We start from the raw sequence: 25,383 nt of genomic DNA on the forward strand, positions 1-25,383 counted from the left end.
CTCTTTTGTTAATGAGAAACCCCAGTGCTCATTCTTTGGTTTGGGTGAATCCTTATCTTACAGTTGTCCTGTAATCCTACTATTTGTCCAGATAACTAGACCCAAGTTAAGCATTAGTCATAACAAACCCAGGTTTTGAAAAGGCATTCGTCTTGAAGCTAGTCAAAGGAATATATATTTTTTCCTTCTTTATGTTGGGAATAGTTTATCTATTTAACGCCTATCAATCAATGACTAGAAAAAGAAAGTGTGGTATATATACACCATGGAATACTACTCAGCCATAAAAAGGAACAAAATCATGGCATTCACAATAGCCTGGATGACGTTAGATGCCATTATTCTAAGTGTATAAACTCAGGAATGGAAAACCAACTATCGTATGTTCTCATTTATAAGTGGGAGCTAAGCTGTGAGGACATAACAGCTTAAGAATGATATAATGGACTCTGGGGGCTTGTGGGGAAGGGTGGGGAGTGAGGGACAAAAGACTACACAATGGGTACTGTATACCATACAGTGATGGGTGCACCAAGTCTCAGAAATCATCACTAATCAACTTATCCATGTAACCAAAACCCACTGTTTTCCCCAAAACTATTGAAATAAAAGAAAAGAAGAAAATGAAAATGACACCTCTCAGGGCTGTGGAGAGGATGTTGGAAATGCTGGGTAAACTGAGAATAACTGGGAGCAAACAAAGAAGCATTACCTGCAGTTGAATAAGTTTTGATTCATTTAAAAACTATTTCATGTGCAGCTACTATGTGTCAGGCACTGTTCTGGAAGAGGGAAAAAATAAAGCAACAAATAAAACACAAAATTCATGTTTTAATGTGGTTAATATTCCAGCAATAAAATAAAATAAAGTATTAAAATAAGAAAAATCAAATTCTATCAAGCATTCGTTATTCTCTAGAAGTTATAAATAGTTGAACATGGTTTTATGCTTAAAAACAAATAGGAGATACTTTAAATCCCCAGATTCATCTTCCTAGACACTACTTATAGAGTAATTGTTTCCATGTTGGGTTGTATACACCCCAGAAAAGTGCAAGAGATAATCCCCTGAGTAGTGGAAAGAAAATAAGATAACTTGCTTGTATGTTTATGTATTGTTAACAAGTACATGTATTAAGTGTATTACAGTTTACCTCATGCATTGACAGAGGCACCTCACTGGAGTTGTATGTCAAAAAAACACCAGTACAAATGTTCTGAAGAAAGAGTAGTAGTTCTACAAAGCAGAACCCTTTTATCACAATGTGACTATTATATTATCTATTAAATTAATTCTCACCAAATACATAATTGGCCTGAAAAGAAATCTGCAGAGAAATGTCAGAATGAACAAAATGCCAATAATACAAGCAGTGAGAAAATAGCTAACATTTATTCTCCTATGATGAACTAAATACAAAATATTATGAGATAAAGCAGTGCCAAAGTAATTATATCTAACAGGAGATTGGATCCCAAAGTTGAAATTATCAACATGATCTATAATATGTGTTTACATTCACCATTATTATTGATAAACTCACCCACAGGGAATACTGTTTTATGATTTGAGATCTTAGTTAATGATAACATGAAGCCATTGCAATTGGGAGCATGCTTTAAAAATGTTTATTGTAAACATATCTTATTATTTTAAAATTTATGTTCCCTATATACATTTTATAATGAACATGATTATTCATTTATTAATACTTGTATATAATTTATAAATTCTTAAGTATATATTTATTCAAAGTGTGTGCCACAGTTAAAATTTTACTATAGGGATATATGATAAAGTGTTTTGAAACCATGGCTAGAAAGGACTGGAACGTATATTTGTTGAATAAAAAAATATATACTTAACAATATATGGGGTCAAGTAAGCTTATACTTATAAGAGTAACCAATAAATGAGTTGTATTACATTTATGTTAATCATATTTTCTGATTCTACCTAATTTAGAGACACAATTTTCTGCCTATACACTTGGTCTACTTGTGATTTTTGAAACCCTATAACATTTCAATCAGAATTTTATGCAGCAGGAAGAGAAATACCTGTAACAATGACTGTGCCTGGCTTTCATGTAGTGACCTAAGATGAATTAACTCATAAATGTACTGTTTATTTATAATAGACAGATATTGCCTTTTAACTTTTCTGTTAATGGACGTTTTTACCTGTTAATTTGTATTGCAGAGTGGCAGAAAGTGGATCTCTGGAAATGCCAGTGGCTAAAATGTTTCCACTTGGTTGTGCATGCACTGGCAATCGGGATATCATTAAAACATAATAAAAATGTACATTGTTCCTTTTTATTGTTCGGTTTGTTCCTTTGTTATAGGCACCACAGGGAATAATTTTATGGGTTTTATAATGAATGAGTTTGTGGGGACATAAAATGACTAGATATTTGGAGGAGTAGAGTATGATTATTAGATCAATATCCCTTATGCTGAGAATGGAACTGCAACACCAAAACATGAAATGACAGAATTTAATTTATTGACCTCAGGTTTTAAAAATTAAACACCCCATTACCAAAATTAAGACAACTTATCACAAATACAGTTTTTTTTTTTTAAAGCGTATTTCTAAACATCTTAGGATAAAGGTTTCCAAAAATAAAGCCAACGATTTCTGTATTTGTGTGTTCTTCTATTTTTAACTATCCAATTTTACCATGTAATTGAGGGATAAATAGTAAATAGATGCAAAGCTTACTTTATAATAAGGTAGTACTAGGCACTACACAACTGAGGAATATAAATGTATCTTGTATATGCTGGAAGCACTTTAAAATTATGTTTTAGTAATCGATGTATTTCTGTGCTGAAGTTCTGAATGCTCTTTCATCTTTGAGGTATTCTATTTTGTAGGATAATTCAGGGCATGTCTCTGAGAAAAAGCTGACATATTTAGATATGTATGAATGCAGCTGAATTTGTGTGTGTATTGCTAGTGGGAGTTGGATAAATTATTTTCTCAGTATTCACTTTAATTTCCTTCACTGCAGATACCATTCTTTAAAATATCTGAGCAGTATTCACTTTCAGAGTTAAGAGGTAAATTGGTAAGACCCTTAAGGTTACGCATTTTTGTGAATTGCTGAATAAAGGTAACGAAATGAAAATGCCAAAATATTACTTTACTCTATCCAATATAATTGATGGATTTATAAACCAGTCAGATTTCAAGTTATTTTTACTTTCAAGCATTTGGCACATCTGGTTTCACAATTTTTAAAGACTCTTTCCTGGTATGTAACAAAACTTGTTGTGCCTAACAGTTTTGTCTGTATGCTATTCTAATGCTTTAATTACATGCAGCACGCTGCTTTGTTATAGCAACACTTCTTTGTTCTGTAATAGATTCTGGTTATCCTTGTCTAGAAAATTTCAGAAAAGTCTCCTTCGATTGGCACCCAAATAGGCAGTATTCTAATGCTGAAGTTCTGTTTTATTTTCTTTCTTCCAAATATTTATGCATTTAGTAAATTCTACATTTAGCTTTATGCTACTTTTTAATTCATACTACATCTCTACAAGAAGTAATTAAAAGGGAAAAGCAAATTTACCAACAAGAATTTAGAAGGATTAAAAATACTCTTCTTCTTCTTTTGTATTATTCTCTCCACAGGCTTCTTACATACAAAGATGATACAGAATGGTAGCTTTAACACTGTTAGGAACAGAGTTATTTTATGTGCACAAATGGAAATGGTCCAAGAAATTGATTTTGAGAAAACATAGAACCAGAGTTTATCATTTTAGAAGTTATGTTGACTATGCAGAATGAGACAATAATGCCACAAACTATGTAGACATTACATCCATAGGAAAATACATACATACATACATACATACATACATACATACATACATACATATTTTTAATTGAAAAAAAAATAAGCCTTCTGTTCACCATGGCCCCCAACCTCTTTATACTGATTATTTATGCTAGTTTAAATATTGTTTACTGGATTCCTTACTTCACATCTAGAATATGTACAAAACTGTTTCAGAGTCAATGATGTGAGTAAATACCCCATTTATTTTGTTTTTAATTTTAAGGTCGGGGGTACATGTGCAGGTTTGTTATATAGGTAAATGTGTGTCATGGGGGTTTGTTGTACAGATTATTTCATCACCTAGGTATTAAGCCTCGTACCCATTAGTTACTTCTCCTGATCCCTAAGGAAGATCTACTTCTTTTTAAAGAGAAAACCAAAAAGTTATATAGAGATTCTTATCAATTACTCTTGACCTTTTTAATAGAACAAAAATGGTAAAAGAAACATCCATAGAGCTTTACTATTAATTTGCTATTTTTTTTCTAAGACCTTTTGAAAGATATTATGGATCATGGTTAATTTGGGGCATGAAAAAATGGATAAAGACATTACTAGAAAAGGAAGAAACTCAACTGTGTTTAACTTCCCTTTTTCTCTTTTGGTGTCTATGATGTGCTGATAGTACTCTCATCTAGTGTCTCAAATGAATATATGTTGAAGAAAGATTTTTTTTTTTCTGGCGGATGCTAAATTTTAAAAAAGAATTACTTCTCCTGAGGCTTTCCTGAACAAACTCTGGGACGAAGATTATTGCTCTCATAGGGAATATACTCTTCTGTAATTTTACTGAGCAGTCAGAAGAAATGCTTTTATTTTGGGGGCTGCCACTCTACCTAGAGAGCTGTATCTGAGTCAAGAGATAGTGATAGGAGGTTATTTTCCAAGTGCTAAAAAAACCTCTTCATTAGCAACATTTAAACTTAGCCTTTTAAGATAGCAAACTGAGCATACATATTTAGCATCCCCTTATTCTCAAACCACATTGAAGTGACAGTGAAGATTAAATGAATTTTTAAAATTCAAGAATAAGTTTGTAACAGACTAAAAGTAGCGAGAGGGACTATTAGCACCCCAGTGAATTTTGACATTTCTAGATGACAGAATACAGGAGGGAATTGTGTTGATAAAGAAGGAGTCCTTGAGCCTACATCCCTGACCTGGAAAAGTCTGAAATGGAAGTAGATGCTGTTCTCTGCCTAGTGGAAAGGGTCCAGGCTAGGGGTGAGCTGCTACAGAAAAAAGAGTAGACAGAAAGCAGGTAAACTAATTAAGAACCCTGGAACAGTTGCTCTGGTTGCCCTCCTCTTCCCTTCCCTATTCCTCCTGCATGATTTCCAAGGCTAAACCTAGAAGACTACTGTCTCTAAAATTTCAGAGTTTACTAGGGGAAAACTTGGGTTCCTAAGGCAGAAGTTAACAACACTGAATAAAACCTTATTTTGCAAGATGGGGAGAGCCTTGCTACCTTCTCCCAGCTTTCCCCCACCCCCCAGAGGTTGCAGTCAGTCCTCCATATGGGACAGAAGCTTGCTGAAGAACAAAACTATTAAAGTACCGAATAAACTACACCAGTTCAGTATACGAATCAATCTAGTCTTTCATTCATTAAGTAGGCAATCAAGGTTCACCAGATATTTGAAGTAAACTTCATGAAACAGAAGATCCAAAATGAACACATAAATAACTGATGCAAGAGGAAGAAAGTATGATTCAGGGAACAGAGAGAATTTTTTAAACATCTTAATTAGGACCATAAGGACAATATGATTTTCATAGAACAAGAGTACTGTATGTCATTTTGAAAAAGAATTCATAGTTATAAAAGATATGATTGGTGACCTATTTTTAAAAAAAATGTAGTGAGAGGTTAAAGTCACAGAAATCTTCCAAAACTTAGATAAAATAAAAAATAGAAGATATATGCTTAATGAACATGGAGAATGGATTTAAGATATTCAACACAGGACTAATTCCAGAGAAAACACAGGAATGGAGGCAATAATGAATGAGCCTTCATGTTGAAAAAATTAATGCATACCAGCACAATGAATGAAAACCATTTCTAGACAGTCTTATAAGATCTCTATATAGAAAAATTCCCAAATCTCCTAAGAGATGTAACAGGTCAACTCAAAAGTAGCAAAAATTACATTGGCTTCAAATGCCTCCGGCAGCAACCATATATTAAAAGACAATGAAAAAATTAATGTACCTTTAACTTTCTGGGGATACATGAATTTGAACTTAGACTTCTATGACTAGCCAAATGTTATTCAAGTGTTGGGACAATTTTAAGGCTCAAAATAATGTTACACTTACTCCTTTCATGAAAATTACCTAAAGATGTTTTATTGCAAATGAAAAGAGGACATAAAAAATAGAAACGTAGGATCCAAGAAAGGGTAGAATAAGCCCAGGTAAGCAAGGAGAAGATATCCCAGGATGTAGCTTGCAGCAGACCTAGAAAGGAATCAGCTAAACCTAGAATAAGCAGAGGCTAGGCACAGTGGCTTATGCCTGTAATCCCAGCACTTTGGGACGCCGAGGCGGGAGGATTGCCTGAAGTCAGGAGTTCAAGACCAGCCTGGCCAACATGGTGAAACACCATCTCTTCTAAAAGTACAAAAATTACCTGGGCGTGGTGGTGGGAGCTTGTAATCCCAGCTACTTGGGAAGCTGAGGCAGGAGAATCGCTTGAACCTGGGAGGCAGAGGGTGCGGTGAGCCAAGATCCCGCCACAGCACTCTAGCCTGGACAACAGAGGAAGACTCTGTCTTTAAAAAAAAAAAAAAAAAAAGAAGAAGTAGAAGTAGCAGAGGACCCCAGGCGGCCTCTTCAAGAAGCATGAAAATACATTCCAATAAAAATATGGACATGGTAAATAAGTTTATACTTCTCCTAACAAACAAAAAATAATTAAATATTCCAGAAAAAAAATAAGAAACTCTGTAAATATGAAGCATTAAGTGTGTCACTATTTTCAACAACTGGTAGACTACATCAGAAGGAAGTCCATTTGACCGTCATGCTAGAACAGCCTTCATAAAGTGGCACATTTTTAGTGAAGTGCAGTGACTTTTTTTTACTTCATTCTACAGTAAATAACATACAATTACTGTATGGTAAGTGTTCTCATTCTTCCAATTTTTACAACCATTTATGGAGAAGATATTGAGGAATTAATGTAAAATGGTCATTATTGCCCCAATTCTTTGAGTCTCCCTATATTCTTAACCTTCGTTTTATAACTTTTAAATCCTACTATAAGGAGAAATATATTTTTCTCACCCCTTTGGGTTTGGAGATATGGCTTGGTTTGGCCATTGACGTGAAATTACAATAAGTTTCTCATGAGCCTTAGCCTTGTAGATTTCATTTTCTTCTCATAACTTCTGCCATCATCACAGCAAAGGAGCAAAAGATAACTGTTGTACCCTCAGCTTGGATCTCCGAATGATCACACAGGGAGCTGACTTCAGCCCAAACCTCAGCAAGGAATCAAGCCCAGCAGACCTTTATCTCAAAGTAGAGCTTAGTGTAGCCCACTCTAGATCTCTTGACACCACTCACCAGCAGCACTCGGATGTCTGAGAAATAAATACATGAATATTGTAAGCCATGGAGGTTTTGTGATTGTTATATCAATTAACTGTAGCTTTAGTTGACTGGAACATGACTGTAGAACAGAATGTGTTGTAAAATGTAAATAAAATTCTGATGTTAAAAATAATAACAAGGCCTGGTGTGGTGTCTCACGCCTGTAATCCCAGCACTTTGGGAGTGGGTGGATCACCTGAAGTCAGGAGTTCGAGACCAGCCTGACCAATATGGTGAAACCCCGTCTCTACTAAAAATACAAAAATTAGCCAGGCGTGATGGTGGGTGCCTGTAGTCCCAGCTACTCAGGAGGCTGAGACAGGAGAATTGCTTGAACCTGGGAGGCAGAGGTTGCAGTGAGCCGAGTTCATGCTACTGCACTCCAGCCTGGGTGACAGTACGAGACTCTGTCTCAAAAAAATATAATAGTACTAATAACAATAACAACAATAGGACTTTAAAGCCAGAAAGAGATATGAAGGATGTTGTAGCAGCCTTAATGGCTAAAGCTGATGAACAAGCAGTAGCTTTAAATACATTATTTAACAAAATTCTATAGTGAGTATAAAGTAAGACGTAGTTTTGAGGGGTTATTTTCCCATTTGTATAATGAGAAATGTTAGCTATTGGTAATGAACAGAATAAAATAAAAGCCATGGACTAAATAATAGTACACTCATGGAAATATACAGCTGATGGATAATAAGGTTCCAGTTGTGCTTATTTGTACAAAATTACAGTAATCTCCATTTTCATAACATATGAATTTAGTATAGTATATTAGTAGTATCTATAGAATGTTCTAAAGGTTTCAAATATATATAATTTTATATTCGGTAAAATAAATTCATCAATATATCTTAGTCTTTTTTCTACCTCTACATGTCTTAACAAAAATATTTTAAACATTGCAGTACCTCAAGGATGGATTATAGTTTGGGAAGTTGTTAATATCACCTCTAAAGATAACTCTGTAGCTTATTTAATCAAAACGACATAAGCTCTTCTTTATTCTCTGAAACATAGCAGAAGGAGATTTAATGAGTATAGGGAAGTAAAATGCTGCATAAACTCAAATCTTTATACTAAGGGCCAAATTAAACAACCAAATTAAGTAGATGATGTTACACTTATACTCACTATTTACTGATGTTTAGTACAATTCACAAGTCGTTGGATTTTATTAAAAATAACTAAAGATTTTTTCTGCATTAATTTTATAATAGCATAACACAGCAATGCAGTTTCTAATAAGACCCATTCCTCTCTGACAGAATAGGACCATTTATCTAAGCACTTGTTATGAAAGTAGCCCATTATTTTAATCAGGTTCATTGGATACGATGGAAATTGTTGTCTTGAAGACTTCCTTTTTCAATGTAAAATTATGCAGTAAGTAATTAATGGAATTGAGATTTCCATCTTAGTGTATATTAAAAGGAATTAATAATGAAAATCTCCTTTAAACATATATTTTTATAAGTTTTTAGAGTTATATCCTTCACAGAAGCAAAGAGAGGGCCGGGCGTGTGGCTGACGCCTAAAATCCCAGCACTTTGGGAGGCTGAGGCGGGTGGATCACGAGGTCAGGAGTTTAAGACCAGCTTGGCCAACATGGTGAAACCCCGTCTCTACTAAAAATACAAAACTTAGCTGGGCATGGTGGCACGTACCTGTAATCCCAGCTACTCCAGAGGCTGAGGCTCTGTCTTAAAAAAAAAAAAAAAAAAAAAAAAGAGAATTAGAAAATTATTTCATTGTTCCTGTATGAAAATTACAATCTCTTGAATAGATCATAGGAGTACAGAAAACATACATATCAATGTAATTCATGAACTTTCATCAGAAAATTTTTCTGGAAAAGAAGAACAATTAGGGAAGGCATGGGTACTCCCCGTTATAGTTTTATATGCTTAAGATTTCTGATAGTCAATGATAACAAAAATAAATTCAATCTGAAACTAAAAATATACGAGCAATAGAAAATCGTGCAATTATATTAATTTTTTCCAGTTACATTAATCTTTCCCCATTCATCTTTATTTAAGGCTTCTTGCGAAGACTTTCTTGAGTGGTGGAAACAACCTGCAAAGTAGGAAGTAAACTACCTTAAAAAATCAGTATTTTTGTCATCTTTACGAATATAACTCCTCCTATTAATATGTTTCATTAAACTACTCAGTCTCTCCCATAAGACCTGCCTCTTTTCGTGGGCTGCATGGTTCTCACATTGAAATAAAAGTATATTGTACAAAAACCTTTCTTTTGTGAATTTGAGAAGGCTAATGTTCCTTATTAATTCTGTGGGCCTTTTGTTGTCATGGAGTGTCAGTGTGTGTGTGTGTGTGTGTGTGTGTGTGTATGCAGTTTTCAGTTTACAGACAATAAATATGTGGGTTATAAAAATAACTTTACTATCACTTTTTGAAGGTTTTGTTGGAGTATAATTAACACAGAATAAAATAAGCAAATTTAAAATATATACTGTGATATGTTTTAACGTATGCATGAAACTGTGAAACCATCATCTTATTCAAGATAGTAAACATTTGCATCACATCACCCTCAGAAGTTTCTGCCCTGCTGTAACCCCACCTTCCTGCCCCTTCAAGTTCATCCCAATCACTGATTTACTTTCTGTAATGATAGATTAGTTGCATTTCTAGAAATTTGTATAAATAAAATAGACACTGTATTATTTTTATCTGATTTATTTCACTCAGCATAACTATTTTGAGATCAAGTTGTCTCAGGTTTGGGGTTATTACTATAGTAATAAAGCTGCTATGAACATCCATACAAGTCTTTGTGTGGACATATACTCTCATTTGTCTTGGATAAATATGTAGGAGTAGAATGGCTGAATCATATGGTAGATATGTGTTTAAGTATTTGAAAAACTGTCACATTGTTTTCCAAATGGATTGCATTATTTTATATCAGACCAGCAGTGTATGAGAGTTCAATTCCTCTGCATCCTCACCGACACCATCTTTTTAATTTTAGCTGTTGTAATGGTTGGGTAGTGACATCTTATTCTAGTTTTAATTTGTATACTGTAATGACAAATGATGTTGAACATCTTTGTATATGTTTATTTACCACTCTTATGTATATTCTTTTGTGAACTATCAGTTCAAATATTTTGCCCACTTTTTATTGAGTTATTTGATTTCTTATTGAGTTATGAGAATTATTTGTATGTTATACATACAAGTCCTTTATCATATTTTTGATTTGCAAATATGTTCTCCCAATCTGTGGTTTGTCTTTTAAATCTCTTAAAATGGACTTTGGGGAGCAGGAGTTTATGGTTTTGATATAGAAAAAATAGTTTTGGTTTCACTTTGTAATCTACAATCTATTTTGAGTGATTTTTTGTATGTGGTTCTAAGTGTATTTTGCATATATTCAATTATTTCAACATCATTTTTTGAAAAGACTACATTTATCTATAGAGTAATTTTGATGTCTTTTGTAATAATCATGTGCCTTTTTGTAGCTTTCTTGGTGTTTCTTACTCTTGGGATTTATTGAGCTGCTTAGACCTGTGGGTACAGTTTTCATCATATTTGGAAAATTTGGGCTATAATCTATTCAAATATTTTCTACTTGCCATTTTCAAGGACTCCAATCACATCTATTTTAGACTAACTATATGTGTTCCACTGGTCACTGATGCCCAGATTTTTTTCTCTGTGTATTTTATTCTGTATATTTTCAATTGGTATGTCTTAAAACGTCTTAAAAATTCTTTTTTTTTTTTTTTTTTTTGCAATGTCTAATTTGGTATTATTTCTTTCTGGCATATTTTTCATCTCACACATTGTAATTTTCATGTCCAGAAGTTCAATTAGGCTCTTTTTTTTTTCAGATCTCTACTTAGTATTTTCAATATATGGAATACAGTTTTAATAACTGTTTTAATTACTTGTCTGCTAATTTTAATATATACTGTCTTTTCAACTATATCTTTTTTTGTTTCTCGAGTGTTAATCTTGATTGGATTCATGAATGAATCCAGACATGAATTTCATCTTGCTGAGTGCTCAGTTCTTTGTAGTCCTATATATTCTCTTGAGCTTAGTTTTCTTATATAGTTAGGTTATTTGGAAACAGTTTGATCCTTCTAGGTCTTGCTTATAAGATTCGTTAGGTGGGACCAATCATTTATTTAATCCAGGTTTAATTATCCCCCACTACTAAGACACAACCATTCTGAGTCCTCTGCCCAGTGCCCCATGAAACAGTTTGCTTTCCAGTCTTAGTGGTGGGAGTTGGCAGTTCTCTTGGCCTAGTGTGGGCTCCAAGTATTGCTCAGATGACTCTTTCTCCAGGAGTTTGCTCCCCTGTGAATGCTAATCTACCCTCTGCTGAGTACCTTAGGGAGCACGGCAGTGTTCAGGACTGCAGATCTCTGTGGTGGATTGTCTCTATGTAGTTCTCTCCTCTTGGGTATTCTGTTCTACAAACACTAGCCTCCGTGGACTCTCCAGACTCCCAGCTCCCTCTCTTTCACTAGAGTTCACCAGGCTCTGCCCGGACTCTCCCTCCCTATGCCATGGCCCAAGAAGGAGAGTCCTTTTTATCTTAATGTTCAGTATATTCAACACTATTGTCTCACATATTTTGTCTGAGTTTTTTTTCTTTTTTTGTCGTTGTTGTTGTTGTTATTTTAAACAAGAGGGTCTGCCTGAAAAATCTGGTCCCTTTTACTATGTCTAGGCCAGAAGCAGAGTTCTCATGAATCCCAAAATTATCACTTTTAATGAAGAAAATATGCTGATTTGGCATACTTACCAATAAATATGGGTTAAAAACATATAAAAAGTAATGGCTTGGAGGCAGCGTTGTTGGCACTGGGTAGTGAGTTTGCTGCTTGAAGCTGATTCTTCCATGGTGGCCTTGAGTGTAACAGATGTTTTGTTGCCTCTAGCTCTGCCAGGAACCCACAGAATATCCTATAATTATGTAGATGAGATTCTGGAATGACGGAAATCTAGCCACCCAGCTCTTTCACCTTGATGAGGACTGAAACTCCTAAGTATTTAAAAAAGGAATCTTTTCTGTATTTACCAACCACAATTTAAGTCTTTAAGCTACAGATGTCAGTGATCTATTGGCCAAAATTGATAAGAGTTGGCGTATTAGTTTTAAAAATAGTAAATGTCACCATTTTGGAAAGAAGTATATTAAAAGTATTTGTTGAATTATCTCATTCAGTGTATTAAAGTTTCCACATGCTTTGCAGTTTTTTGGATAAATGCTGCCTTTCATTCCTCTCCAAGACAGGGCTACTCTTCTGTAGAATATTTATACAAATTCTACCCATTTATTTACTCTGATGATAAACCCAAATGTAGAATTATGTGCATACAGAAAACCTCATCAGAAATTCACCTATATTTTCCTACAGGGCCATAACCAAGAAACACTCTATCAAACAATATGAATATGGTTTAACTCATATAATAATATGGACAGTTATATTTGCAGTCTTTAAAGTTTACAAGATATTTTCTCATAATTTACCTCATTGAATCCTTACAGTAGCTTTAGAAGTATAATATAATCCTTACAGTAGCTTTAGATGTATAAGATAATTTAGAAGTATCATTTGGGACATCATTTTTGTTTAATTATGCCCATAATATAAAATTTCAAAGATATCAGCATATAGAAGCAGTAAGTATTCTTAATTTTATTATCTGAGTCTACATGTATCTGTGTATGATAGTTGATTTATTAGGTTGTTTTTAAGAAATTAATTCAAGGGTTAGGCAAGATTATCTCTCTGTATAAGAAAATTTAACTGTGTATCAGTGCCTGTTATTGAAATGTAACATTACTTACAAGCTTTCAGTGGTTAAATATTTTTAGTGTGAATTTTGGGATTTTTAAAATTTTTTTAAGTTAAGGTGATTGAAGAAAAAAAAATGTAATTGAACTTGGTGAACTGAAGGTTTTATTGCATTCCTTTAAAAGCCCCACTTGGTAAAAACGTATCTTAAAAAGATTTATTGGTGTTAAGCCTTTCCACCCTCCACTTCCACATAAAGTGAAATAAGTGGTTACCTGCAAGTTCACATAGTTTGTATCTTCAAAAGTGGTATTAATTGGTGATAAGAGTGCACATTGGTGTAACTGTAACCACCTTAAAATCAGTTGGGCATTATCTATTAAAGTTAAATATATGCATTATTATGACTCCACTATTTCACTCCTAAGTGTACCCCGAAAAAAATTCAATATACTTGTTTATCAAGAGATATGTACATGCATGTTCCCTGATGCTTTTATTTCCACCACCACCATAAATGCCATTAACCATAGAAAGAAAAAAACATATGGTACATTTTATGGTAAAATACTCTACAGCAGTTTCTCTACTCTGTAGTGAAAATGAACTCACTGCAGTCACCTGCAACATTTTGAAAGATGCCACAAACAGAAGATCACATACGGAGTTTTTTTTTTTACAATAAGGTTTAAATATAGGCAAAAATAAACTGTTTGAGAATACATATTTAGGTGATGAAATTATAAACTATACAAAGAGCAAGTCTGCAACTCTCATTACAAGCAGGAGATCTGTCACCTTTGCGTGGGTGGAGGGGACGTTTTGAATGAAAGTGGCACATGAAGACTTTGGACTGCTGGCAGGATTCTGGTGTTTGACCTTGGTGGTTGTTATGTGGGTTGTCTCTTTACAATAATTCTTGTAACTTTACTGTTTTGTGTCCTTTTCAGTATATATGCTATTTTTCAAATATTTTTACATAAGGTGAATTGTGACCCAGAAAGCAAAAATGACAAAATTTTAATTCTACAGGTATGAAATATATCAATGCGCTCTAGAAAGGAAATTGTGTAACAAATGTAACTCCTTTCACCTGAGTGTAAAGTTAAAAGATATGTATAAAAGACTGTAAGAGGCAAGGAAATTCATTTTTACAAAAGCAAGTGGTTGTGGATTTCAGGAATAAAGAGGGAACAAATGCCCATTAAACCCAAGCCACTTAGGATTTTGAGGAAATTACTAAGATGAATAAAGGGATTGGGGAAAAGTGTATTCCAAACTAACATTTTAGGACTGGAGTCTTTAATCTAGAGGAGAAATGCCAATATTAGGTTATTATCAACATTTTGAGAACAAAGACGATGTATTATCCTATATCTGTCCTTCTTAGCACATAAAATAATACCTTGAAGGCTGGTAAGAAGTGGTGGTGAAGTGGGAGTACTAATATTCCCTAGTGATGGTGAAACATACGGGTGAATAGCATAGATTCTGGAGACAGATTAAATTATCTGGGCTTTAATCTCACTTTGGCCACCTGTGTGACTCTGGGCAACTTATTTACACTTTCAATCTATTAATTTCCTCATCTGTAAAACAGGCATAATAATAATAGCAATTAGCTTGTAGCATGTGTTAACACATATAAAAGGCTTAGAACAGTGTTTTGTATGTAATAAGTAATCTACAAGTGGAAGGATATGCTAATTGTTATCCATTAACTGCCATCCTGAAGTGCTGTTTGGCTATACTTGTATTATTAAACCTTATGTAGAGGTAAACTGTAAAATTATAAACAGAATGCAAGCAACAAATTTTAATTTCAGCAAAAGCCTAAGGAAGATTCTTTGTCCATTATGATTTTCCACTCTAGGTAGTTTTTGTTGGGGTCTGCTGAATATACAAAATGTAAAGCATGATCATATGCTGAAAATTAAAATGCTCATAGAAAAGGAAAGACAAGGCCGGGTGCGGTGGCTCGAGCCTGTAATCCCAGCACTTTGGGAGGCCGAGACGGGAGGATCACGAGGTCAGGAGATCGAGACCATCCTGTCTAACACGGTGAAACCCCGTCTCTACTAAAAAATACAAAAAACTGGCCGGGCGAGGTGGCGGGTGCCTGTAGTCCCAGCTACTCGGGAGGCTGAGGCAGGAGAATGGCGTGAACCCGGGAGGCGGAGCTTGCAGTGAGCTGAGATCCGGCCACTGCACTCCAGCCCGGGCGACAGAGCCAGACTCCGTCTCAAAAAAAAAAAAAAAAGAAAGAAAGAAAAGGGAAGACAAAATATGGAGAAATCACATCTAATTGACAATTCAAGTAGGGTTTCTAGATAAAAGGTGCCCAGGTAAATTTGAGTTTCAGATAAAAAAAGATTTTCTTACAAATATGTCTCAAATATTTGCATGGACACTCTGTGTTTTTCTTTGCCAAATCTGGCAACCGTAAATATTAGGAAGCCTATATACATTTCGAACCAAGCTAAGTGTTTAAACATACCAAACATGGTTATAGCCATCCTACTACCTAGTCTGAGTAATATGGACTCAACATAAATATCCCTTCTCACTTTTTGAATTATTTTTCCAAAATGATACCAATAATGAAATTTTAGAGAATGTGAATGAGCTTCTAAAATACAGATCTATTCAATCCCATGTCCCCTTCCACCCTTCTTGAGTTCTCTATTAACTCTCCAGTATCCAAGGACTAAAGTTCAAACTCCTTAACTTGATTGATACGGCCATAGAAATCTGGTCCCAGACTACATAGTCGCCATTATGCAGAGTTTCCCCCATACAGTCCCTGTGCATGCTTCAGAAATTCAAAGTGCTCAGCTGTCTCTGAAAACATGTTCTTTTGTGTTTCTTCCTAATTTAATACAGCTATAAAGATTCCTGCTCATTCTTTAAGCACCAAATATATTACCTCCTGCAAGCAATCTTCCATATCTCCTTTAGGCAAAACTACTGCTTTTTCTATAATCTTAGTATATTTTGTAGATAATGCTCTAAAGCACATATTTCACCATATTATAATTGTCTGTCTCCTGTGTAGAAGAATAGAAAATGAGCGATATCTTAGAACAGGAGCTGTTTCTCTTTACTGATATATCCAGTTATGTATTTTAATGCCTGAGTCGTGGAAAGTGCTCCTCAGAATTCTAATGAATGAATTAGTGAACAAATGGTTAAAGGCAAGCTATGTGAATCATAGCTGTGTTTCCCGTACAAATCCTAGCTCATCTAGCCAGTTTGGGGTTTCTGATAACTCACTATAGGAAAAACTTCAAAATGGTCTGTCATTAAGATTGACTGCTAAAACCAGAGAGAACTAATTTGACATGCAGCTGAAAGAATAGAGTAGTTAATTTTAGATAAAGCATCAAAATATGCAATTGTATAAATAATAAAAATAAGGAGGCTCGCGCCTGTGATCCCAGTACTTTGGGAGGCCGAGGCAGGTGGATCACGAAGTCAGGAGATCCAGACCATCCTGGCTAACACGGTGAAACCCCGTCTCTACTAAAAATACAAAAAAATTAGCCGGGCGTGGTGGTGGGCACCTGTAGTCCCAGCTACTCAGGAGGCTGAGGCAGGAGAGTGGCTTGAACCCGGGAGGCGGAGCTTGCAGTGAGCCGAGATCGTGCCACTGCACTCCAGCCTGGGCGACAGAAGGAGACTCTGTCTCAAAAAAAAAAAAGGAAACCAGGAAATAAATACCTTGCATACTTGGAGAAAAGAACTATGGGACAATGAGGAATCACTCTTAGATCTGCAGACTACTGATATCAGGAAAAATGAAATACATATTAATTTAGAAAAATAACTTTATAGAGTCAATTATTTACAATTCCATCTAATTCAAAAGCACTTTTCCCTAGTCAGCTAGACTCCTTCTCTAAAACTCAACATCCCCTAGTCTGACAAACCAATTTAGTTTTGATATTTGGAGTTCCTTTGAGAGACTGTGCATTTTCCTATTATAACCCTTGTTACCTTACACTGTAACTGATTAATTCCTTGTCTATCTACTGCACTATAAGAGCTTCAGAAATGCTACAGATCGTGACATATTAATTGTTGCATTCTTAGTACCTAGTATAGAACTAAGGATGGATGGATGCATGGAAAAGAAGGAAGGAAGGCAGGAAGGAAGGGAGGGAGGGAGGGAGGGAGGGAAACAGGGAGGAAGGGAAGGAAGGAAAGGAGGGAGCGTGGGACGGAGGAAGGGAGGCAAGGAAAGAAGGAAGGGTGAATGGATGGATGTGCTTCATAAGCAGAGGTTCTGTTCAGTGTTTACAAACACTGGCTACCCTTCAGAGTCACTGGAATGCCTTTAAAAAAAAAATGTATTGCTCCCTTTGTCTCTCCCAAGACCATTTAAGTCAGAATCTCTAAGTGTAAGACTTGTGCATTGATATGCCTTAAGAGCTCCAACTTTTAAAAGAATCCTTGCTCTAATTTCATTTTTCCTTAATAGAATCCCATTAGAAATAGGATGGAGCACTTTACCCAAGCAAGGGACTCACTGTTACAGTATATACATGATGATCCCAAGGTTACTAATATTCCTGGTTCTTTCTTACCAATTAACAAATATTTAGTGCAGGGCAAGCAACTATGCTACATGTCACTGAGGTAACATCCCATGTTATGGTTTGCTTTTTTGTGAAAATGTTTACTGAAAGAGGCATCTGTTCTTATTGGCTTCTGCATACATATATTTATTTATTTATATATATAAAGTCATCAAATATTTGAGTTATAGAGGCATAACACCCTCTTGATTACCTCTTCCTTAACTTCTCCTCTGTCTCCCCTGGTTTTGGCTTTTATATCTGTTAGAATAGCTGTCTTGTCTTACTGGCCAAATATCTGTATAAATGCAAATAAAACTTTATTGGAATAATTAATATAAACAACCCAAATAATTGGGAAGAGTATTGCCTGGGTACTAGTATCAAAGGTATTTGCATCTAAATAAAGATCTTAAAATAAATACTAGGATGTCAGGATAGAGATGGACAGAGAATATGATCTTTGTTAGAAAGAGGCAATGGATAAATATCTCTTGGATTTGGGGCTTTTGTTTAACTACTGTTGTTGGTAAGTGAAGATTATCAATAAATTATTATAAAAGGTTTGTGTGTGATATGTTCTGACTGAATAATGCTGATTTTAATTAGCTACTTTAACATGAATTACTAGTAATATAGCAGAAAGCCACATCAAAAGGGGGTTCAAGAACAGAAGATTTAAATATATAGCAAACTGGTCACAGAAATGACTGAGAAATAAATTATCTAGATAATTCTGATTGTGACATAATTAAGTTCAGCATCAGAGTAGGAGAACTGAATTCTTAGAAATTCATCTTAAAGAGAAATTCAATCTTTAAAGAGAAGTTGAAAGACCATAGGCTTTAAATAAGGAAAAATATAAAAGGTCAAACTTTAAAAGGCAATCACTCATGGGAGGTCTGGAGAATATTTAATAGCTAATGGGGAGCTCAGGGAAGATGTGTTGTTAAGGATCAAAAAATAGCAGGCTCTGGAAAAGAAGGTCTTGCTGACTAATTAGCAGTCAATAGCAATATTGCTGGAGGAAAGATAGCGCAAGGGAAAGACATAAAGAAGTTGAGAAATTTTGTCTTCACAAAAGAAAAAAAGTTGAGGGGGCGCCGTCTATCATTGTCTCCTTTTAATATATCCAAAAAGTATGTTCAGCCCAAGAACCATGTTCCTTTTTGATGTTTGTGGGGGCCTGAATGTACTTACTTATGAAGAGGAGATAGATTTATGGTTGAAATAGATTGTCTTTGTCTTCACTAGGAGGAGGTTAGATAGATATCTATTCCCAGAAGGATTAGATGTCCTGGTCCAAATGGTGGTCAGTATTCAAAATATCTAAGCCATGTTGGCAAAATAAATGTGGTTACACTACTGGGGACAAATGACATTTTCCTGAGGAGTTCTGAGAGAACTCAAGGATGAGCTACGATAATGATGTCCCAGAAGTGAAAACTGCTACCATTCCTACTCTGCAGATTGCAAAGGTGAGCCACTTGAAAACAAACTAATTAATTAGTTATTAATTAGTTTTAAAAGTCTCCAGAGGAGGTGGTTCCTGGGAATTAGACTCAAGAATTCTCTATCTCATCTCTGGCCAACTAGCGGAATCTATAAAGAACAATGAGATTACTGAATTTTTAAATATAATTCTCTGAGAAGAAGCCACACTATTTCTGTGACAAGAAATCATGCCCAGACAATGCTTTGTTTTGAAGGCACCAATAAGGAATTAACTATATAATTTCCATGTTAACTCTTTGACAGCCTACCACTCCAAATTCAATTTCATGGGCTTTTGGCTATAATCTGTACAAGAAGAGTTCTGACAAAGATCCAGAACAAAGAAGACCAGGTGTAACTGAGCATTTCTCAGGATGTGGATGTGCATAAGGTGAATTGCGTAAGGGAGGAGTCCTCAACGTGATCTTAATATGTATATATACATATATATGGGTAGTTTGTCAATTACTGGAGAAGGCTTCTCACAGCAAAATCTCCAGAGTGTGCATTTCTGTTAGGAAAAACCCAAGCCAAAGTGGGTAGACTATCAAATACATTTACAAATCTATAATGTGGGTTACACGTGACACATCGATAAAGAGTCTGAGTTATGTGTATAAAATCAATGAATCTGTGTAGTTATAAAAGAAGCAAGGAACTGGAAATACTTGTAAAGTACTTTTTTGGTTCAAAGTAATTTGTGTTTCCTTTCAGAGAAATTCAACTATTTATCTTTTATTATTTTCTGTCCTCCCTCTTCTTCTCCTTCTTCTTTCTTCTACTTTCTTCTTCCACCAAAAAATCAAAACAAAATGTAATATATATATAAAAACATATATTTTATATATATATTATAACGTCATATATATTATATATATAACATTTCAGGAAATAAGGGTAAGTCATGAGTTTACATTTGTAAACTCATATGCAGCTCTCATCACTGTGCCTCGGTGACACAAGAAGTTCAGCAGCAAAGTTTTATGTTTTCAGGACTCAGTTGACTGTCTTGATTATAAAGTCATATTTTGAAGTTGTTTTATGAAGCAAGACCTTATAAATGATATTATTATAAATAAAGTATAAATCTGACCAAATATGGAAATTTCTATTTCATATGGGGACTACTTTATATCAGTTTTTTCTTCGTTAATAAACTGGCATATCTCAGCAGTATATTTGGAATGGATGTGGACTTTTTCTGGGAATGATAATGTCTTGATCTGTGACGAAGATAAATGTATGTAATTTATTGCAAATATGTTTAAGTTTCATTGCATTGCATTATATTCTGTGAACATTTTTATCTAGCGTTTAATTAAACATGATTTATACAAATTGAGGTTGGTTTCCATCTAGGTTGTTTGCAGTGTTAATGACAGTGCCAATAGCCTTCGCTGCTGAAAGAACTCCCATATTATACAAATACGTAAATGCTTCTGCATAATTTGCAACTGTTCTCTAAGTTTGTGTGTTACTGGGCGTGTACATATGCGGAAATGTTTTACTAACTTAGCTACTATATTAAAAAATATGCGTATCTCAAGATAATGTGTATATTTATGAATTTAGATTTAAGTAGTTTTTGAGTTTTAAAAACATTGAAAAATGCACATTTAAACAATGAAAAGGTCATTCTATCACAAATTGAGTGTGTCTACAAAGCATTTCCACTTCAGCAAATGCCATTCCAATTCATTCCACTTCATGTTAACCTCTGGGTAAAGGTGTTAACTGTTGATTTTTCAGAATTGGATGTCCTTAATTATAACTTGCTTTGCTGACAGTTTATAGATGGGACCTGATGAGCCTACAAGTGGAAGGTTTAAAGGTTGATTTGTCTCAATTAGATTTACACTCACATATTTTAATTACTACTTATTGTGTAAAGACTTGGAAGATTTAAGGAGGCAAAAAATGGCAGGGTCTTTCTATCATTAATAGAATGTATAATAATTCTTGATTGTTCTCACATTGGCTATGAGAACTTCCTTCTATTAACATTACAAATCAGCAAGAGCTGGGTTTGATTTTACTCATGATATATTTCAATCTTAAAATGAGAAAATGCATAGAGTCTCTTACAGGAGACTTAAAATATATGTTGTACCTATTAATATCAAATCTTGTGTGGGTTTCTGTCCCATCTTCCTTTATTCGTTTCTCAAGTCCATCTCACATATGGCTTCACTAGGTTCTTCTAAAGTAGAAGGGTGAAGGAAATACCCTCTCATCCTTCTCATCCTGCTCCAAATGTTCATTGCCAAAAAAATGAAACCCGGTTCCCTCAGCCTGTACTAAGGATGCATCATAATGTATCTACATTCTCTGATATGGGATTCTAGAACTCTCTTTCATCTTCTCTGCTCAAAATACTTTACTCTTGTACCTAAACACACCATCATATCATTAGCATTCTTCTTCAAAGTTGTGATTCATTCTGGTTCCCAGCTTGGAAACTGACCACCATCTATATCACATCCTTATTAATCTTAATGAAACTTTTTCTTCTTGTCTAAGGTCAAATTACCTTTTGCTTATGTGGGTCCTTCGGACATGACCACTCAGTTTCCTCTCTCTAAGTATATATGAGAATAAATTTTCGCATCTAACTTTACAAATTATGGCAATGTTTTCTCTAAGATATGAAGACGTTAACCAGTGACATGTTCTCATCTAAAACAAATTGTAGTAGAGAAGATACAGATAAAGACATACTGGGCATGTTGCAAGGTAGCCAGACATTGTTATTGTCATACACTGAGTTGGCAGCAATAAGTAGCATGGAGATTTTCATGTGGCTTACAAAATTTAATGAAAATGGTTTGCGTGTTAGTCCAATATAAATATAGTTTAATATTAAGACTAAGTGAAATTTTGGTAAGAGCAAATAGACCTGAGTATTTTATTATATTTTTAAAAAGGAAAGAAATGACTTATACTCACCTTCTTTTCTTTCCCCTCCCTCCCTCCTTCCCTCCCTCCCCACCTCCCTCCCACCCCCTCATCCATCCTTCATTTTTGTACAGTTTCAGTATCAAATATTTAGGAGTCTATCATACTTTTTTTTCCCCAAGACAGAGTCTAGCTCTGTCGCCCAGGCTGGAGTGCAGTGGCTCAGTCTCGGCTCACTGCAACCTCAGCCTCCTGGGTTTAAGCAATTATCTTGCCTCAGCCTCCTAAGTAGCTGGGATTATAGGCACACGCCACCACTCCCAGATAATTTTTGTATTTTTAGCAGAGACAGGGTTTCACCATGTTGGCCAGGCTGGTCTCGAACTACTGGCCTTGGGATCAGCCCGCCTTGGCCTTCCAAAGTGCTGGAATGACAGGTGTGAGCCACTGCTCCTGGCCGAGTCTCTCACACTTTACAGCATATAGATCCATCTTTTTAGAGATTAGCAGATGCTGATTTTATCCCATTATTTGAAGTTATGAGGTACTCAAATTATTTTTATTTTTTTCTGAACACAGTCATGAATTATCTCTATTCTTTTTTTTTTTTTTAATTTATTTATTATTATTATACTTTAAGTTGTAGGGTACATGTGCATAACGTGCAGGTTTGTTACATATGTATACTTGTGCCATGTTGGTGTGCTGCACCCATCAACTCGTCATTTACATCAGGTATAACTCCCAATGCAATCCCTCCCCCCTCAGCCCTCCCCATGATAGGCCCCGGTGTGTGATGTTCCCCTTCCTGAGTCCAAGTGATCTCATTATTCAGTTCCCACCTATGAGTGAGAACATGCGGTGTTTGGTTTTCTGTTCTTGTGATAGTTTGCTAAGAATGATGGTTCCCAGCTGCATCCATGTCCCTACAAAGGACACAAACTCATCCTTTTTGATGGCTGCATAGTATTCCATGGTGTATATGTGCCACATTTTCTTAATCCAATCTGTCACTGATGGACATTTGGGTTGATTCCAAGTCTTTGCTATTGTGAATAGTGCTGCAATAAACATACGTGTGCATGTGTCTTTATAGCAGCATAATTTATAATCCTTTGGGTATATACCCAGTAATGGGATGGCTGGGTCATATGGTACATCTAGTTCTAGATCCTTGAGGAATCGCCATACTGTTTTCCATAATGGTTGAACTAGTTTACAATCCCACCAACAGTGTAAAAGTGTTCCTATTTCTCCACATCCTCTCCAGCACCTGTTGTTTCCTGACTTTTTAATGATCGCCATTCTAACTGGTGTGAGATGGTATCTCATTGTGGTTTTGATTTGCATTTCTCTGATGGCCAGTGATGATGAGCATTTTTTCATGTGTCTGTTGGCTGTATGAATGTCTTCTTTTGAGAAATGTCTGTTCATATCCTTTGCCCACTTTTTGATGGGGTTGTTTGTTTTTTTCTTGTAAATTTGTTTGAGTTCTTTGTAGGTTCTGGATATTAGCCCTTTGTCAGATGAGTAGATTGCAAAAATTTTCTCCCATTCTGTAGGTTGCCTGTTCACTCTGATGGTAGTTTCTTTTGCTGTGCAGAAGCTCTTTAGTTTAATGAGATCCCATTTGTCAATTTTGGCTTTTGCTGCCGTTGCTTTTGGTGTTTTAGACATGAAGTCTTTGCCCATGCCTATGTCCTGAATGGTACTACCTAGGTTTTCCTCTAGGATTTTTATGGTATTAGGTCTAACATTTAAGTCTCTAATCCATCTTGAATTAATTTTCGTATAAGGAGTAAGGAAAGGATCCAGTTTCAGCTTTCTACTTATGGCTAGCCAATTTTCCCAGCACCATTTATTAAATAGGGAATCCTTTCCCCATTTCTTGTTTCTCTCAGGTTTGTCAAAGATCAGATGGCTGTAGATGTGTGGTATTATTTCTGAGGACTCTGTTCTGTTCCATTGGTCTATATCTCTGTTTTGGTACCAGTACCATGCTGTTTTAGTTACTGTAGCCTTGTAGTATAGTTTGAAGTCAGGTAGCGTGATGCCTCCAGCTTTGTTCTTTTGACTTAGGATTGTCTTGGAGATGCGGGCTCTTTTTTGGTTCCATATGAACTTTAAAGCAGTTTTTTCCAATTCTGTGAAGAAACTCATTGGTAGCTTGATGGGGATGGCATTGAATCTATAAATTACCTTGGGCAGTATGGCCATTTTCACGATATTGATTCTTCCTATCCATGAGCATGGTATGTTCTTCCATTTGTTTGTGTCCTCTTTGATTTCACTGAGCAGTGGTTTGTAGTTCTCCTTGAAGAGGTCCTTTACATCCCTTGTCAGTTGGATTCCTAGGTATTTGATTCTCTTTGAAGCAATTGTGAATGGAAGTTCATTCCTGATTTGGCTCTCTGTTTGTCTGTTACTGGTGTATAAGAATGCTTGTGATTTTTGCACATTAATTTTGTATCCTGAGACTTTGCTGAAGTTGCTTATCAGCTTAAGGAGATTTTGGGCTGAGACAATGGGGTTTTCTAAATATACAATCATGTCATCTGCAAACAGGGACAATTTGACTTCTTCTTTTCCTAACTGAATACCCTTGATTCCTTTCTCTTGCCTGATTGCCCTAGCCAGAACGTCCAACACTATGTTGAATAGGAGTGGTGAGAGAGGGCATCCCTGTCTTGTGCCAGTTTTCAAAGGGAATTTTTCCAGTTTTTGCCCATTCAGTATGATATTGGCTGTGGGTTTGTCATAAATAGCTCTTATTATTTTGAGGTACGTTCCATCAATACCGAATTTATTGAGCGTTTTTAGCATGAAGGGCTGTTGAATTTTGTCAAAAGCTTTTTCTGCATCTATTGAGATAATCATGTGGTTCTTGTCTTTGGTTCTGTTTATATGCTGGATTATGTTTATTGATTTGCGAATGTTGAACCAGCCTTGCATCCGAGGGATGAAGCCCACTTGATCATGGTGGATAAGCTTTTTGATGTGTTGCTGAATCCGGTTTGCCAGTATTTTATTGAGGATTTTTGCATCGATGTTCATCAGGGATATTGGTCTAAGATTCTCTTTTTTTGTTGTGTCTCTGCCAGGCTTTGGTATCAGGATGATGTTGGCCTCATAAAATGAGTTAGGGAGGATTCCCTCTTTTTCT

The 25,383-nt window shown here is 35.4% G+C and overlaps 1 protein-coding gene and 1 long non-coding RNA gene across 2 annotated transcripts in view; one reads left to right on the forward strand and one right to left on the reverse strand.

Moving 5' to 3' along the window:
* EDIL3 (EGF like repeats and discoidin domains 3) overlaps nt 1–25,383 on the forward strand; it is a 456,634-nt gene that overhangs the window by 234,854 nt on the left and 196,397 nt on the right. The gene's annotated exons all lie outside the window — the stretch shown is intronic.
* LOC126957399 (uncharacterized) lies at nt 9,128–21,606 on the reverse strand. The gene is made up of 3 exons (XR_007726739.1): nt 21,436–21,606; nt 18,046–18,129; nt 9,128–9,163 (listed from the first exon to the last, which is right to left on the reverse strand). It is a non-coding gene; the product is annotated as an uncharacterized LOC126957399 (long non-coding RNA).

This window comes from Macaca thibetana, chromosome 6 (assembly GCF_024542745.1).
Source record: "Macaca thibetana thibetana isolate TM-01 chromosome 6, ASM2454274v1, whole genome shotgun sequence".
Taxonomy (NCBI): domain Eukaryota; kingdom Metazoa; phylum Chordata; class Mammalia; order Primates; family Cercopithecidae; genus Macaca; species Macaca thibetana.